Genomic DNA, 13,607 nt, shown 5'->3' with positions numbered 1-13,607 from the left:
GGTTCTCCTGGCACCAGTTCTCCAGGCGGGAGACCTCTCTCCTGTAGGCTGCCTCCTCATTGTGAGAGATTAGTCCCACAACAGCAGTGTCGTCAGCAAACTTGATGATGACGTTGGACTCTGACGTGGCCTCGCAGTCATGGGTGTACAGTGAGTACAGCAGAGGGCTGAGCACACAGCCTTGGGGGGATCCAGTGTTGAGGGTGAGGGAGGATGAGGTGAGGTGCCCCACTCGTACCACCTGTGGTCTGCTGGTCAGGAAGCTGTGAACCCACCTGCACAGGGATGGGCCCAGGCCCAGGTCCAGCAGCTTAGAGACCAGCCTGGAGGGAACTATGGTGTTGAATGCTGAGCTGTAATCTACAAACAGCACTCTCACATAGTTCCCCTTACCGGTGTCTATGTGTGAAAGGGTCTTATGGAGGAGGAAGGATATGGCGTCTTTCGGTCACTACCCAAAGCTCATGACCATAGGTAAGGGTAAGGATGTAGACTGAATGGTAAATTGACAGCTTCACTTGCACACTCAGCTTCCTCTTTACCACGACAGACCGGTAAAGCATCCACATCACTGCAGATGCAGCCCCGATCCATCTGAAAGAATACAGTCTTACATTAATATATGGGTTAAAGGACATATTCTAAAATAATTCCAAGATTCCTCACAGTGGAGGCTTAAAATAATACCATCCAGAGTAAATATCTGGTTAGACACAATGCTTCTAAGACTTTTAGGGCCAAATATGATAACCTCAGTTTTGTCTGAATTTCTCAGAGGCCTCCGCCTTTGACCAATCCACACTGCACCAAACCCCTAGGCAGGGCTCCAGGGTGCAGCTCTGGTAACTCCAGACTGGGTTAGGTATCATGGTCCAATGAATATTTTTCTCTATAAGAGTCTTATGAATCGCACTTAGTCTGTCCTTGCAACTGGGAACACCCCCCCCAATCAGGACATCCTAGGTCAGTTTCATAATTATATCATCAGATCAGACACTTCCACTGCTCAAGTGGCTGTCCAGAGCTGTGGAAGCAAGGTGGTTAGTGCTTGTTGTGGCAATAATCCTGTGGCTGACCCCAGACGTGAAGGGAGCCATCAAGCTGAAGAAGGAGTCCTATTGAGCATGGTTAGCTCGTGGGACTCAGCTTGTAGCTCACAGGTACTGGCAGGCCAAGCAGAGTGCAGTTCTGGCAATAGCCAAGGAGAAAACTCAGGTGTGGGAGGAGTTCAGTGAGGTCATGGAAAATTAATTTTGGTTGGCCTCAAAGTGATTCTGGAAAACCACGGGGCTGTCATAGATGACATGCCTCTGCAACATTACATGGGAGTCAGGGACAGTGCCTCTGGATTGGCAGACTGGGGTGGTGGTTCCTCTCTTCAAAAAGGGTGGCCAGAAAGTGAGTTCCAAGTTTAGGCTCCAGATCCTCTGCAACCCTGAATTCAATAAGCAGAAGAAAATGGATGGACTATATTGGTAAATGGACTAGTTCTTATATAGCGCTTTTCTACTCTATCTGATCACTCAAAGTGCTTATACAACACGTTTACATTCACCCATTCACACAAGCACTTCCATGTTTAGCTAAGCTAAGTGATTTTAATGTCTAACATTCACACACATTCATACTCCAACGTTGGAGAGCGACTTGGGGTTTGGTATCTTGATACTTTGGCATGCAGCCCAGAGCAGCCAGGAATCGAACCACCAATCTTCTGACTGTAGGTGACCTGCCCTACTTCCTGAGCTACAGCCACCCCTATATTAACTGCTGTAAAAAATTAATTTCTCAAACAAGTGGTAAATAAAATATTTCTTATCTTATATGGTACTATAGGCACGTCAACTAACCAACTGAAGGCTTTTAAAGCCTGTTATTTTTTTTAACCCACCAACAGTACCTGCAACATGGCTGGAGCAAGCAAGGTGAACTGGATAATTGGGAAATACAATTAACCTACGTAACAAACACATATTTCCAGCATTACTGTGAGAATGGATTCCACAAAGGAAAGAAGGTTTTTGGCATTTGTTTAGTGTATGGGTTTCTATACAGTTGTTCAGTGTGTGGCCCTTCACTTAACTTTAAGTCAGTTTGGCCCAATTAGGGGAAAAAAAAACCAACAAAAAACTTTTGTATAAGGTGTCAGTTAACGTACGCACAAAGATGGCCACATCTCTAACACAACATGAAAACACCTTTTGTCATTATAAAATATGTCCAGGTAAACAGTGGATGTTTTTTGGATGTAACTATTGGTTAAAAACTTCCATCCATCCATCCATCCATCCATCCATCCATCCATCCATCCTCTTCCACTTCCACTTATACTTCTTTAAATTAGATGTTTTTGATATGAATAATTTTATTAATTTATTTACTTTTTGGATAAACTGCAGCATTTTTGCCCCACCCTTAAGCAAACTGAAATTACATTGACAACAAATCTGTTACATAATCAACTGCACTGTAGTATTATTGAACACAGCAGCTGAGAAATCCATGGCACAGCTACTGACACTGAATGCATTCAATCAAACTAACAGTATTTGTGACAAATTAAGAAAAGTTAAAAATCTGAAATCCTATTATTCTGAGAGCCCAGAATAAACTACCAAAGGCAGTGGTTTGGATTTTGAGTCAGAACTAGGACCTTCACTGAATACTAACCACATTCAATAAGAGTAGAAGTTGCTATACACATTGACATATATGGCAACAAAAAGAGCAAATCAGAGCAAAGAGTATAGGCCTGTATACTTCAATGGTATCATTATTATTATTATTATAGCCTCTTTACAGTCATAAATGGCTTCAATTTCTTTCATTGTCTTTGTTGATAAACTTCCTAAAAACTTTCAGTCAGTCTAGAGAATAATCCTATATATATATTTTATAATTTCCTGAAGAAAACAGGCCAATATCTTTTCTTCCATTCCACCCCCAAGTTCTAGAAAAGCACTAGTACAATAGTTAATAGGGTTGAAGCAGTCTTTTTAGATCTTAAATAAATAAAGCAAGCAAAAAGCAAAAAAACAAAAAAACAAAACCAAAAAACAAATATTGATGATATCTGTCTAAATTAATCACATTTTTGTTATATTCTTGGATGATAACAGGGTTATCATACCTTCTTACTTGCAAAATAAAATTCACCATATCACCACAGGTCAGCCTAAATCTTAGTGTCACCAATGTAAAGGGATCAGTTCTTTGACCTGTATTATTTAGCTTATGACATTTACTCACCTTTTTATACAGCTCTATCATTTATAAATGTTTTAAATAAATAAATGATTTATAAATTTATAAATGATTTTTTCCAAATCTTTCATACTCCGTAACATCTAGGTCTCAGGCATCAGCCTCTGCTATTAAACCAGTGGAACCCTTTTACAATCAGGTGAGCCAAGTTCTGAGGTAGTTGAGATTTCATCATTGTACTATTAAAAAAAAGAAACAACATTTTTTTCAGTTTTGCCATTTTTATTAGTCACAATCTGACACTTAGACTGAAGTGTGTTCATCATCTAGTGCAACCAATTTTAGACTTTTTTATTAGTTTGTTTTATTAGTGTTAGATTTCACTATACTAGGATTAGATATGCCATCATCCTACAGAGCAGTTCCATGTACTAATGCCCCTCAAGAGACTGGAGTTGGTATGACCTCTGCAACTATCAAAGTTTATCTGTCCTTTGTAGTTCTCCCTTAGAAATAACCTATTTAAAAAAAGAAGTGAAGTTTAATGCTGAATTTGTTTCTTCTATACAGGTTTGGAAACAGCTGGTAATACTAACATTGTCTACACTGCAATTAGGGATGTGCGTGACTAGAGGACTAAAAGCTGCTGCCCTGGCTAGTCAACAACAGGGCCCACTGCATTCACAAAGCTTCCTAGTACCAAAGCTACTAGTGAGAATGTAGAGCTACTGTATGAGAATACAGTGATCTCACACACAATAACAGTGCTTTAGTATCATACTGTGACACTGTGTGCAGTTCACCTCATTTTCCACAACTTCCAGACTTACAAAAGATCCTTCACAGAATGTGATCTTCCCAATTTGCTGTGTAAAAACTTACTGTTTCCTGCCCAGTCAAACAAACACTAAATACACTAGCATGGTGAATAGCATAACCAAAAACTACAACAGTTAACTTGTGAATGGGCAATGTGCAGGTAGGTCTGTTTTTTCAGCTATTTTTATTAAGTATGCTTGTAATTTATTTAACATTTATTCATTATATTCGATAATATTTATTAAAAGATTATGAACCATTGAGTCAACAGTAGAAATGGACTGATTGATTAACAGTTGTGGTCAAAATTTTACATACATTCATCATGGGCATGAATGTCATGGTAATTTTAGGTTGTTAATTATTTCATTGAACTCTTCTTTTTCCAGGGTGGAGTGACTGTACAGCATACAGCTTTGATAACTTAAAAAATTCTGGTTGTATATCTAATCACTCGTCTTCTTGGCAGAACTGAGTTCTTTTAAATTGGTTGGTTCTCTAGCACGGACCCAGCTTTTAAGTGTAGCCCACAAATTTTCAATAGAGTTGAGATCAGGGTCTTGGGAAGGCCACTCCAGAAATTTAATGTTAGCCTGCTTTATCCATTCCAAAACCAGTTTTGATGTGTGTTTGGGATCATTGCCTTGTTGGAACACTGAGCTGTGTCCAAGTTTCAACCATTTAGCTGTTGATTTGACATGAAGTTGAAAAATTGGACTCCAATTTGTTCATGTAAATGGGGAGTCTTCTTCACACAGTAAGGTTAATTATGGAGTTCCACAGGGTTCTGTGCTAGGACCAATTTTATTTACATTATACAGGCTTCCCTTAGGCAGTATTATTAGAAAGCATTGCATACATTTTCATTGTTATGCAGATGATACCCAGATTTATCTATCCATTCAATCATGATCACTAACAAGAAGTTAATAGGCCTTGGCAAGTTAAAAACCACTGTAGAACCTTTAGCACCACTTATTAAAATATTTAAGTGAATGTATGTATATATTTGAGGCTTCTTTTTACACAGAGTTCAAAGAAATCATTAAAAGCTCAAAATTACAGCAAAATTCATGCCCATGATGAATGTACGTAAACTTCCGGCTACTGTAACTACACCCTTTCTAAACAGACTAAATTCTTTGTTTATATCTGTCAGCCATATCCATTCTGCTGATAATTGCTTCTTCTTCTTTTTTTTTAATCAAACAAAAAATACCACGTTCAAAGAGCCAGTTGACTTTTGGTTCTAAATTGTTACAGTGCTCTAGTTTGTAGTGAAGTCCCATCAGAGTGTAATGACCCCTTCTTATTCACTGTGTGACAGAAAGACATCGCACAACATCTCATGGACACCACAAAGTATCACAACATAAAATAAGAATTTAACTGTGATGATATGACTTAAAATATTATTAAATGAATACTGAATAAATACAGATTGATCGATCGATCGACTGATTGATAAAATGCAATCAATCTCACTCACAATGCCTGTGAGCAGCAAGTGTGGCACTGTGCACCATGGCCAAACGTCTCCACTTTGGTCTCATTTGTCCAAAGGACATGGTTCCACAAGTATTGTAGTTTGTTCAGATGCAAATCTGCAAAGCTAAGCTTTTTTTTTTTCAGAGAAGAAGCTTTCTCTCAGCAAGCCTTTCAAACAAGCCATACTGTTTCAGTCATGAACTTCAACAGTTAACATGCTAACTGAGGCACGCACAGTCTAAGATATAGCTCTTGGGTTTTCTCAGAGCATTGCACAGTCTGACTTTTTCCCAGGTCGTCCACTCCTGGGAACATTGTGGTATTATGTTAACACACACCTAAATGCTCCACACCAGCAAACTGCCAAACGTCTGTTTTTACGCTGGTGGTCACATTTGGTGATGATCAGTTCATCGTGTGCATTTGATGAACAGCAGCTGGCTACTACTGACCCTCTTAATTCCTATGGAAGCAGTAAAGGTGTACTTAAGTTTTTCCACACACTGCTTCAGCATTTTGTCTCAATTTTTGTTAAATAAATAAAGACATGGCGTAAAATGTCACATTTTGTTGATCATCTGAGGTTGTACATACCCAATTCTAAGTGTGATAAGAGCCAGATTATTTTTTTTATTATGTCCTGATCTGTAAAACCTTAGAATTTAAAAAGGATTTACTCTCCTTTTACACAGAGTCTAGTTTGCTTCCGGACCTAAAGATTCCTTATTTTATTGACAACATGCACATTTAATTTTTGAGCAATCACAATTCACAGAAGTTATCAAGAAAATAAAAACACATTAGAGGCCTTTGAACAAGTATTTGTTTGTAAATAAAATGATACATGAACATAAAATGTTTGTTTTCTGTGTTTATCTTTGTGGTACAACTTGTACTGATCTTGGCCAGTAACCTATAAATTTAAACCATTAAATTCCTTACTTCAGTTAACCAGCAAGAGTCCAGCGACCTGAGAAAGTCCTTAGCAGAGATGGACAGGTCCTAGAACAAATACACATATTAATGCAGTTTATCATATGATTCCTGACAGCGAAAAGTAGTTACTCTTTAACTTCTTCTGGCGCAGTAAATGTGTGACATGTTTTATGACTACTGATCCACATACATGTAAACAAGGCAATGAATCCACGTTCCTTCCGTTTGGGCTCTGCTGCAGACTGGAGTTACCCCAAACCAGGACACGAAGAGCCTATGTATATGCAACTGATTACGTAATTTTAAAACTTATTAACGATGCTATTTATTGAACTGGTACTGCGGTTCCGCTCCTCTGAAAAAACTGGATCCCACTGGATCCGGCTGGTTCACACAGAGAGGTTAAAGGTTAGCGAATCCCAGCAGGTCGCCAAAAACACCCCCACAGTCTAACTAACGCTAAATTACAATAGGCGTCTCATCAACAGCCATCCAGACGTGCACGCTGCAGGCTGCTGCATAATTCAGCGCATTGACGTTTTAACAGAGCTGACACAATCACGATGTGCCAGATCCACTGCGACTGCGCTCTCAGCAAAGCCACCCCTGTGAAAATGATAAAGGCTTTATGAACACTTACTGATGATCCAGCGACAGCAGCACGATCCACACGTTAAAATCCCCGCACCACTGCTGGACGACAGCTGTAAGGGAGCAGTCTCCCGGATCTGTGCAAGCTACAGACTCCTCCCCCCATCAGCACCGAGTGGCCTAGAAATACAGAGGGGGGGGGTACTGTAGCCAAGCCTGTAGCCAGGAGGAGGGGCTTATTTCTAGATTATATATATATATATATATATATATATATATATATATACTTACAGTATGCTCTTTCTGTGTGTGTATGCATACACACAGAAACAAATCGGTTTTTCTGAATAAAAGTAAGAAGCAGTCACTGATTTTTTAAAAACTGAATATGCTTTTAATGAGCTTCTATTCTTTTAAAATCATAAATGTGAGGAAGGACAGCCTCCGAGTTAGACTAAATTGGCAGTCAGGATGCTCTCTGCTGCTGGTTGGTGTGAAAAAGCATGAAAAGGAAAGGACAGTGGCATTGATGTAGTAAGCAGAGTTAGAAGTGTGTTTTTTTATCAAGCATGTGTGCATGGAGGCAGCCAGTAAGTAAATCCAAAAATTGTAATTAATTTTCCTCACTGTTTGTTACCTGGTAACTTTGTCTGAGGATCTCATCTCGGTACCTGATGGCAGTCATGCTACCTCTGGCGAGCACACGGAGGGCTGTGCGGCCCTCCAAAGAAATGCCACCCCACACCATTACTGACCCACTGCCAAACCGGTCATGCTGAAGGATGTTGCAGGCAGCAGATCGCTCTCCATGGCGTCTCCAGACTCTGTCACGTCTGTCACATGTGCTCAGTGTGAACCTGCTTTCATCTGTGAAGAGCACAGGGCGCCAGTGGTGAATTTGCCAATCCTGGTGCTCTCTGGCAAATGCCAAGTGTCCTGCATGGTGTTGGGCTGTGAGCACAACCCCCATCTGTGGACGTCGGGCCCTCATACCATCCTCATGGAGTCGGTTTCTAACCGTTTGTGCAGACACATGCACATTTGTGGCCTGCTGGAGGTCATTTTGCAGGGCTCTGGCAGTGCTCCTCCTGTTTCTCCTTGCACAAAGGCAGAGGCAGTGGTCCTGCTGCTGGGTTGTTGCCCTCCTACAGCCCTACCACGATGTGGAGGGATTGTCAGAGAGACCTGCCAAGATGATGCCGCTCACATCTCCACTAGTGGATGAAGACTGGAATTCAGCACGAGGAGCAGGAGCTCAATAGCCTGGTCACACAGGTCCCCTGTTCCAGAGTATCCCTGCATCTCCCCAGGCCCATACCAGAAACTGCCCTGAAAGTCATGGAAGCACTTCACAGACTGATGGAGGGTAATTACAGGCTGCAGTCACAGGTGGTGGATATGCAGAGTAGCTGCTGAACCACCACTGCTGCTACAGTCAAAGCTCTGTTCTTCAGAGATGTCTGAGACACCTCAGTGGCAGCAGCCTCTATAACAGGATGACAGTGTGTATCACTTTCACCACTTGTACAGGGTAGTGGTCACACTCTGCCTTTGGGGGGGCACGATGACTGGTCACTGCCCCAACCCCCAGTATCAGAAAACGTTGAGCAGCAGGCCCAGTGTCAGAGCTGACTGTGCTGCTGAAAGGCATGAGAACATTACAAGACCAGCCTTCACATCACCCACAGTCACATTACACTGCCCCCCCCCCCCCCCCCCCCCCCCAGTGGATACACCAGAGTACTGTGCACCTCACATCCCACAAAAACATGAATCATTGCCCAGCAGGCTGCTACTCTCCCATTACCATCAAACTGTGTACTGTGGTCCCACCATTCCTGCACTCACCAAAGGAGAACCAAAAGAATTTGCAAGACTTAAGGGCACCCTTGAGAATCTGTTACTTGGGAATGCTACAGAATACTTTAAGTACTAGATCCTGATGGATCATCTTAAATATGAGGAAGCGCTTCTCATGGCAGACTCCTACACTAATTCCCCACTGCTGTATACTGATTAAATGGCTAGTCTCACTGAACAGTATGGGCAGTCTCATCAGCTCTCTCCCAGGAGAACTGCTGACCTCATGGAGATCCCAAACACTGCACATGGTGACACTGTGGGGGTCAAGTGCTTGCACTGAAAATGAGAGCACTTGTTGGGATGTTAGATCAGCTTGAGTCACAGGCCACACCAAACTTCACTGTGGGTCTCATGTGACACAGCTGCTGGCCTTTCATACTGCAGAAGACAACCTGTATTTAATAGGTTATTTCTTATTCAGAACCACACACAAGACTAGAGGTGTGATTTAGAAGTCCTCAGGGGACTGTGCCGTCTCCATTCCTGTTCACCGTGTACACTCCAGTTCATTCCCTTAACAGAAATACTGTGATGATTCTGCAGTGGTTGGATGTATTAGTGTTGGTCAGGAAGAGTACACAGCACTAGTGGATGATTTAACATTTTAGACCAGAGAGCTGGTAATTTATGTCAGAAGGAAGAGGACGGCTGGAGTGCAGTCAACAACAGGCTGAATTGGAAAACCAACACATCTATCTAGTGTATGCAAAAAGAGGATGAGCAGGCTCTGTTCCCTAAGGAAGATGAGATCCTTCAATGTGTACAGCAAAATGATGGAGTTTTTTTTTGTGTTCCACATTGGAACTGCTGACACCAACAAACTGTAAAGTCAAAGTAAAATGCTTGAAGTGTGCTGCATGAATGTACGATTGAAATGTGACTTGTGTCTAAAATGCTTTGAGTGGTCAGTATGAGTAGAAAAGCACCATATAAATGTGAGTACGCACAAATGACACAGATCACATTTAATCTCAGTGCAATAAGGAAGAAGATGGAAACTTAATGGGTTTATGATTTAATACAATATTTTTGGTTTTGCAACAGAATTGTGATTCCCATTTTTAAATGAATTTATTGATAATGAGTCATGTCTAGGCTGTGGTGTATCACAGTTTTGTAAGATTTCATACAAAGACAACTGTGGAAACCTAAACTAAAGGAGTCACTTCATGTGCATAAAAAAGTGGACTAAAAATACAGGAACCCTTTACAATGTACAGAAATAGAAATAAGTCACTAAGTTCAGACGAGTTGTAATCAGTTATGCTGAGATTACCTTATTGTCATTTACAATCTATGTACAATTCATTACAAGCAGATCTGACTGACAAACGTGGAACAAGTCCAGTTCTAAAGCAGCATCAAAACAAAGCATTAAGAAAAAACCCTGATGGTTGTTCCTGTTACTGCTGTCAAACAGCCACCATCATTTATCAAGTGGCAAACTGAAGGAAAACCAAACTGTGACCTCTGTAGTGAGGAGTTCTTGTGGCTGTGTTATGTTGTGGGGACTTCTTACCAGCAGACTGTACGAGTCCTCCACATGCAGTCCGAATTCCTGGCAACTTGCTTTGAAGAAACTGGCAGAAAAGCCACCAAATGCTAGACACACCTCAACTTTCACAGCTTTTCCCCACAAATTCAAGATAAATCATATGTTTTTTCAAGTAACCTCAGGTAAGTTTGAATTTGAGGGCAGCAACATGTCTCAAAACATGTTTACCACTGTGCAGCACCCCCTCTTCTTTTAACCGTCTGTAAATGTGTGGAAACTGAAGAGAGCAGCTGCTGGACCTTTGGGAGAGGAATGGTACTGATATAGGATACTGGCTGCTCAGCAGTTGCTCCTGGGTCTGTTTTGTATTTTGTGTTTCATGATGCACCAAATGTTCCTAATTGGTGAAAGGTCCTGACTGCAGGCACCCGGACTGTTCTACCATGAAGCTGCGCACATATTGCAGTTATAGTTATAGTAATAACTGCAATATGTGGTCTAACATTGTCTTGCTAAAATATGCAAAGCCTTCCCTGAAAAACTGTCACCTGGATGGGAGCATATGTTCAAAACCTGTACACAGTCCCCTCCAACAGTATAGGAACAGTGAGGCCAGCCTCTTTATTTTAGCTGTAGACTGAAAACATTTGGCTTTGACATTTAAAGATGAATATGAGACAAATGATGAACACCTCAGCTTTTATTTCCAGGTATTTACATCTGGATCTGATACACAGTTCAGAAGATAGCACCTTTGGGCTGAAGCCGCCCATTTTTCTTGTGAGCAAAAGTACTGGAACATGTGACTGACAGGTGTGTGTCGTTGCTCAGGTGTGTCCTGTTACATTGATTATTCAAACTGAATTGGGTTCTGCCTGTGCAGGCTGCATTTATAGTTAGAGGACTCCCCAACATGAAACCAGAGAGCCGTCTGTGGGTGAGAAACAAGCAGCTGTGAAGCTGAGAGAAGCTGGAGAATCAGTCAGAGCCATGAACTAACATTAGCCATAGTCAGTTTGGAACATCCTGAAGAAGAACGCTGTCACAGGTGTACTAAGTAACAGATGTGGAACAGGTAGATCCAGGAAAACAACAACTGATGACAGAAAGACCCAAAAACAGCTGTTAGTGACATCAGCAACAACCTCCAGGGGGCAGCAGTGAAGGTATCACAATCTACTGTTCACAGAAGACTTCATGAACAGAAGTACAGAGACTTCACCAGAAGATCCAAACCACGAATTAGCAAGAAGAACAGGAAGGCCAGGAAGTACAAAGATGGACCTTTACCAGTGACATGGAAAGAGCTCATCTGTGAAACACAGTGGAGGTGATGCCATGGCTTAGGCTCACATGGCTTCTTCTGGGATGGGCTCATTAATGATCACTGATGATGGTAAATGGACTAGTTCTTATATAGCACTTTTCTACTCTGTCTGAGCACTCAGAGCACTTATACAACATGTTTACATTCACACCCATTCATACAAGCACTTCCATGATTAACAAACCTAAGTGCTTTTATTATCTAACATTCACACACATTCACACTCCACCGCTTGTGTCAGAGAGCAACTTTGGGTTCAGTATCTTGCCCAAGGATACATTGGCATGCAGCCTGGAGTAGCCAGGAATCAAACCACCGACATTCCAACTAGCAGGTGACCTGCTCTACCACCTGAGCTACAGCCACCCCAATGATGTCACCATGATGTCAGCAGAACAATAAACTCAGAAGTCTACAGAAACATTTTGTCTGTGCAACCAAAGTGAATGAGAGGTCCTTCATCTGCAGCAAGACAACGACCCAAAACCAGGGGCAGGAAGTGGAAGGTTTTAGACCGGCTGCAGACTTCGAGTGGGACAGCGAGCAAGCATGTGCATCTAAGTAGCAAGCTCTGATGCACCAACAAGAAATCCCAGCATAACTCGTGACCTGACTTTAAAATGAGTGCAAACTGAGAAATATGACCAGAGACTAAAGGAAAAGAAAGGAAAAAAAAAAACCCCAGAACTCCCAAAGTAAGGTAAAAATAACACGACGGGTCAGCACCAGAAGATAGCATGGCTGACTCCGTGAATAGCCCAGAGGAAATCAGCAAACAAATCCAGGCCCTACAGAATGTGATGAAAACACACCTGAAAGCATTCAAGGACAATATAACTACCTAAATGAGAGGACATCATTGAGCTTAGAGAGGGCATTGACCAGAAACTTGCAAAAATTTACTGTGCAGATTCAGACCTCCAGATTCAACGAGCACACTTGCTCTGAAGTCCAAAGTAGGCCAAAGTAGGTCAACTTTCTGCAATTCACAGTAAAAGAGATGGTTTGAAAGAAAGCATGGGAGAAGAAGAACATCACGCTCAATGGAAGCAAGATTTACTTTGACCACGATTATTCAGTGAGGATGCTACAACAATGTGAGACTTACAAAAATATTTTAAAAAAGTTCTTAAAGGCAGAAGGCACTCATTTCCAAACACCATTAAACAAGATCTGCATCCACTGGCCTACCGCAGTGCAGATGAGGCAGCTATGAAACTGAGGAAGAGAGGATATGAGGTGGAAAACCTGGTGTGCAACGCGGGGGACTTAACACTCACTAGAAGGATTCAAATGATAAGGAGCATGACGTGGAAACTCGCCAGAAACAACCGGGACTGTCAGCACACACACACCGGAACGACTGCAGGAATTTCTGCTTTGGAAAAACAGTGAAGAGTGAATATAATTCGTGAGGAGAAGCCTTTAAAAGGATTGAGGTGACCTAGAGACTTCTGGGTGAGAATACACCTTTTTGAGGGATTCAGGGATGATATGAGTAACAGCACGGTTGGTGTTCGACAGACTGAAGATTAATTAATAAGTTCATGGATAACTGTTAAAGCCGGATGAAGTGGGAAGACAATAACAATGTGACCCAGACAATTAAAAGCAATGGTTGCCAAACAAGAGGTTAAACTTACATCTTTAAATGTAAATGTCTGGCAAACCCAGTCAAGAGACCCAAGATCACGACCAACATAAAAAGGGAGAAAGCGCAGATAAATTTCTTACAAGAAACACATTTATCTAAGACAGAGCATGAGAAGCTCAAGAGATTTGGATATAAGAACAGCTTCTATAGCTCACACACAAATACCTGTAAAAGAGGAGTAGCAATATTAATATCTAATGTGGCTAATTTTAAATGATACGTTTGGAATG

General features: G+C 41.5%; 1 protein-coding gene across 3 annotated transcripts in view; it reads right to left on the bottom strand.

The window, feature by feature from the left end:
• Nucleotides 1–7,221, bottom strand: part of abat (4-aminobutyrate aminotransferase) — a 33,355-nt gene extending 26,134 nt beyond the window's left edge. Inside the window, exons 1-2 of one of the 3 annotated variants that reach the window (XM_030725524.1) lie at nucleotides 7,088–7,221; nucleotides 6,454–6,513 (exon numbers count right to left, since the gene is read on the bottom strand). The gene's annotated coding sequence lies outside the window, so the exon portion shown is untranslated. Of the gene's footprint in view, nucleotides 1–6,453; nucleotides 6,514–6,637; nucleotides 6,700–7,087 lie in introns of those variants that run through there. The other 2 variants (XM_030725525.1, XM_030725526.1) reach the window with 2 other exon arrangements.
• Between the last annotated feature and the right edge of the window lie 6,386 nt (nucleotides 7,222–13,607).

This window comes from Archocentrus centrarchus, unplaced genomic scaffold (assembly GCF_007364275.1).
Source record: "Archocentrus centrarchus isolate MPI-CPG fArcCen1 unplaced genomic scaffold, fArcCen1 scaffold_58_ctg1, whole genome shotgun sequence".
Taxonomy (NCBI): Eukaryota; Metazoa; Chordata; class Actinopteri; order Cichliformes; family Cichlidae; genus Archocentrus; species Archocentrus centrarchus.
The sequence above is the reverse complement of the archived record's forward strand: the minus strand, read 5'-3'. Positions and strand labels throughout refer to the sequence as shown.